The following is a 5,340-nucleotide window of genomic DNA, read 5'->3' as shown; positions in this document are numbered from 1 at the left end:
AGTGTAGAAGTGTTCCCTTTTCTCCACATCCATGCCAGCATCTCTGGTTTTGGGATTTTGTGATGTGGGCTAATCTTACTGGAGTTAGATGATATTTTGGAGTTTTGATTTGCATTTCTCTGATGATTAAGGATGATGAGAATTTTTTCATATGTCTATAGGCTGTGTGCCTATCTTCTTCAGAGAAGTTTCTCTTCAAGTCCCTTGCCCAACCTGAGATGGGATCACGTGTCCTTTTCTTGCTAATATGCTTGAGTTCTCTATGGATTCTGGTTATTAAACCTTTGTCAGAGACATAACCTCAAATATCTTCTCCCACTGTGAGGGCTGTCTGCTCACTTTACTTATTGTGTTCTTGGCTGTGCAGAAGCTTTTTAGTTTGATCAGGTCCCAGTAGTGTATTTTTGATGTTGCTTCAATTGCCTTAGGGGTCCTCCTCATAAAATTTTCACCCAGGCTGATTTCTTCAAGTGTTTTCCCTTCATTTTCTTCTGGTATTTTTATAGTTTCATGTCTTAAGTTTAAATCTTTAATCAGTGAGAGTCTATCTTAGTTAATGGTGAAAGGTGTGGGTCCAGTGTCAGTCTTCTACAGGTCACCAGCCAGTTCACCCAGATCCATTTGTTAAATAGGGAATCTTTTCCCTACTCAATGTTTTTAACTGGCTTGTCAAAGATCAGATAATGCTAAGTAGCTGGGTTCATCTTTTAGTTCTCTATTCTATTCCATACATCTACCTCTGTGTATTTGTGCCAGTACCATGGTGTTTTGATCACTATCGATTTATGGTATAGTCTGAGGTCTGGTAGCATGATTCCTCCTGCTTTGTTTTTATTTCTGAGTAATGTCTTGGCTATTTGAGGTTTTTTCTGATTCCATATAAGAGAAAGTATTATTTTTTCAAGATACTTAAAGTATGACAGTAGGGCTTTAATGGGGATTGCATTACATTTATATATTGCTTTGGGTAGTATGGACATTTTAGCAATGTTGATTCTTTCCAGCCACGAGCATGGTATGTTTTTCTATTCATTAACATTTTCAGCTCTTTCTTTTTTTTTAGAGTTTCATAGTTCTCTTTATAGAGATCCTTCACGTCCTTTGTTAGGTAAACTCCTAAATATTTCATCTTCTTTGGCACTACTGTGAACAGAATAGAGTCCTTGACTATTTTTTCAGCTTGACTATTGTTGGTATATATAAAGGCTACTGATATATGAGTGTTGATTTTGTAGCCTGAGACACTGCTGTATTCCTTGATCACTTCTAAGAGTTTTGTAGTAGAATCCCTGGTATATTCCAGATATACAATCATATCATCTGCAAAGAGGGAAAGTTTGATCTCTTCTGACCCTATATGAATAACCTTGATCACCTTTTCTTCCCTAATTGCATTGGCTAAAACGTCCATTACAATGTTAAAGAGCAGGGAAGACAATGGGCAACTTTGCCTGGTTCCTGATCTGAGTGGAAATGATTTCAACTTAACTCCATTCAATACGATATTGGCTGTGGGTTTGCTGTAGATGGCCTTGATAAGAAATGTTCCTTCTATACCAATTTTCTTAAGTATTCTGCTCATGAAGGGGTTCTGGATATTATCAAATGCTTTTTCTGCATCAATTGAGAGAATCATGGTCTTTGTTTTTTAATTTGTTTATGTGATGAATTATATTTATAGATTACATATGTTGAACCAGCCTTGGGACCCTGGGATAAAACCTACTTGATTGTGGTGCATAATTTATTTGATGTGTTGTGGGATTCTGTTTGCTAGGATCTTGTTGAATATTTTTGCATCAATATTCATTTAGTGATATTGGTCTATAATTTTCTATTGTTGTTGAGTCTTTTCCTGGTTTGGGAATCAAGGTGATGTTTGCTTCATAGAATGTATTGGGTAGTATTCCTTCTTTTTCTATATCTTGGAAAAGATGGATAAGTTTAAGTAATATAGGTACTAGTTCCTCTTTAAAGGTTTTGTAGAATTCTGATGTGAAGCCATCTGGTCCTGGGCTTTTCTTTTTATTGAGATTTTGTATAGTTGATGCTATTTCAGAACTTGATATAGGCCTGTTCAACATTTCCACTTCCTTCTGGCTAAGTCTTGGAAGGTGGTGTGCTTCCAAGTATTGGTCAATTTCCTTCATATTTTCATATTTCTGAGAATAAAGTTTCTTGTAGTATGCATTAAGGATTTTTTGAATTTATAAGGTGTCAGTTGTTACTTTGTCTTTACCATTTCTGATTGATGAAATTAGAGATTTTACTCTCTTTTTCTTAGTTAGGTTGGCCAAAGTTTTATCTATTTTATTGACCTTTTCAAAAAACAATTTTTTGATTTATTGATTTGTTGTATAATCCTTTTGTTTTCAATTTCATTTAATTCTGCTCTAATTATGGTTATTTCTTTTCTTCTGCTGGGTTTGGGATTTGAATGCTCTTCCTTTTCCAGTTGCTTGAGATGTCCCATTAAGTCATTGACTTCCTCTCTTTCTGTTCTTTTGAGGAAGGCTTACAACACTATAAATTTCCCTCTTAGGACTGCCTTAGTGGTATCCCAGAGGTTCTGATAATTTGTGTCTTCATTATTGTTTTGTTCCAGAAATTTGGTAATTTCCTTCTTAATCTCATCTCTGACCCACCTATCATTCAGCATAAGGATATTTAGCTTCTATGTTTTTATATGAGTCTGCAGATTCCTGTTGTTACTGAGTTGAACTTTTATTCCATGATGGTCTGAGAAGATGCAAGGAATAATTTCTATTCTTTTAAATTTGCTGAGGTTAGACTTGTGACCTAAGATGTGATCAATTTTGGAGTATGTTCCATGTGGTGATGAGAAAAATGTGTATTCAGTTTTGTTAGGATGAAATGTTCTGTAGATGTCTGTTAACTCTAAATGTTGGATGGTTAAGTTTAAATCTAAAATTTTTTTTGTTCAGCTTCTTATTGGAGGATCTGTGCAACACTGCCAAAGGAGTGTTAAAATCTCCGACTACGATGGAGCTGGAAGAAATGAAGTTGCTCGTGCCTGTTAGAGTGTCTCTTATACATTGAGGTGCACTCTGGTTGGGTGCATAAATATTAATAATTGAAATCTCATCATATTGAGTATTACCCTTAACCCATAAAGTGACCTTGCTTACCTTTGTTGGTTTAAGGCCTATCATATCTGTGAATAAAATTGCAAGACCTGCAAGACCTGCTTTTTTCTTGTTTCCATTTGCCTGGAATATAGATGAGCATCCCTTCACCTTGAGTTTATATTTATCTTTTAAGGTAAGATGAGATTCTTGTATGCATCAGATATCTGTCCTGAGTTTTTGTATCCAGTCAGCCAACCTATGCCTCTTTAGAGGATAATTTAAGCCATTCACATTAATTGAGAATATTGATAAGCCTGGACAACTTTTGGGTATTGAGTTTTTTGGAAGTCCAGTGGTCTTTTTTAATCCTTTTGCCACTGTGAAGTTGGAATTTGATCAAAAGTTTCTGAGTTAGTTTACTTTTGTGGTGGAGGATTGCAGTGCTCGTTATGGAGGATAGGTCTGAGATATCCTGGAGAGCTGGTTTAGTTATGGCAAATTTCTTCAACACATGGATCTCATTAAAGTATTTAATTTCTCCATCGTAAATGAAACTCAGTTTAGCTGCACACAGGATCCTGGGTTGAAAGTTGTTTTGTTTTAGGAGATCAAAAGTCGATGACCACCCTCTTCTAGCCTGAAAGTTTTCAGCAGAGAGATCTGCATTCATTATAATATTCTTCCCCTCGTAGGTTATGATTTTTCTTATGTCTGGCTGCTTTTAGAATTTTCTCTTTCAGATTAACTTCAGTGAAGTTAATTATGATGTGCCTAGAGAATGTCTAATTTGGGTTGAGTTGTACTGGGGTTCTGAAACTGTCTGCTATCTGAATTTCACAATCTCTTGGCATATCTGGAAAGTTCTCTTTTGTGATTTCATGAAGAAGAGCCTCTGTGTTTTGTGAAACAAGTTTGTAGCCTTTAGGGATTCCTATAAGGCGAATATTAGTTTTCTTTGAATTATCTCAGAGCTATCTGAGAGAATGACCCATTTTTGCTCTCCATTTCTCTTCATCTTTGAGCACTTGGGTGTGTTCAAAAGCTTTCTCTTCAATGTTAGAGTTCCTTTCTTCTGCCTGCTCCATTTTGTTACTGAGGGATTCTACCGTATTTTTCAGATCTTTGAAGGCTGCAAGCTCTTGCCTCAATGTGTCAAAGTCTTTGGTCATTTTATCTTTGAAATCATTGAATTCTTGAGACATCTTTTGAATAATTCCTTGAAATTCTAATTCCCTCCTTTCCTCCATTCTGTTGATCTTATTTGCTATCCAGATTCTGAACTCGATTTCTGACATCTTAGCCATCAGTTTATGAATGGGATCTTCAGTTGCATCTGCCATATCCTTCCTTCATGGGGTTGGTCTACTCTGGTTATTCATGTTACTGGAGTTTTTCCTCTGATTCTGACTCGTGCTTAATTTACACTGTTTGGCTAGGTCATCAGGTAAGGAGAAGTTGGGTTGGGGGCTCTAGGAGTAGTGATTAACTAGCACTTTGCCCAAAGCCTGGGACTGGTGTCTGTACCTTTTCCCCTAGAGCTTTGCCAAGGACCTGCACAGTGCTACAGTCTGGGAAGCTGGGAGCCTGCTTGGTGTGGTGGGGCTAAGTGGCTCTGCCTTGTTTTCAGCTGGTCTCTGTTCTACCCTAGTAAATCAGTTACTCTGAGATGAAGTCTCAGATGTGGAGAAATACCAGCAATTAAGTCACCCTGCCCCACACAGGCAACAACTGGGAAAGGAAAATCACACCTTCCTACAACCACAAACCCAGGGTACCACTTTGGATAGTACTCAGGTGATTGGCCCAGTTCAAGAGGTCCAAATCAATCGTCCCAGTCAGCATTGGTCTCAGGTGAGGTAGTTCAAAAGATCTCTGGGAACTGAATAGCAGGGGTCTGCTGGCAGCTCAGGTATGACTCGCTCTGGTGCTGCCTGAGATCAGAGCGACCAACCCAGCAAATAAATTAGTCTGGGAAGGTTGATGCCTCCTTTCCCACCTTGCACCTCTGTCACACCCAGTCACTGGTAAGCCCACAGGGCTGTGACCCAGTCCCCCCCAATGAGCAGATGCCCCAGGGGTTTGTGCCTGCCTGAGTCAGAGGGAGAGCTATGTCTCCTCAGTTAGGCTGGTGTTCTTGGCCACTATCCAGCAGGACGAGGTGAGGTCTGACAACCTCAGGTGCTTAATGGAGGCTGGGGCTGTTCACTCAGTTCCAGCCCCACCTCTGATTGATGTTGCTGGAAAAACAGCA

Source organism: Otolemur garnettii, unplaced genomic scaffold (assembly GCF_000181295.1).
Source record: "Otolemur garnettii isolate 467f Iridium unplaced genomic scaffold, OtoGar3 scaffold00011, whole genome shotgun sequence".
In the NCBI taxonomy this organism is placed as follows: domain Eukaryota; kingdom Metazoa; phylum Chordata; class Mammalia; order Primates; family Galagidae; genus Otolemur; species Otolemur garnettii.
This window is presented reverse-complemented; position numbering follows the sequence as displayed.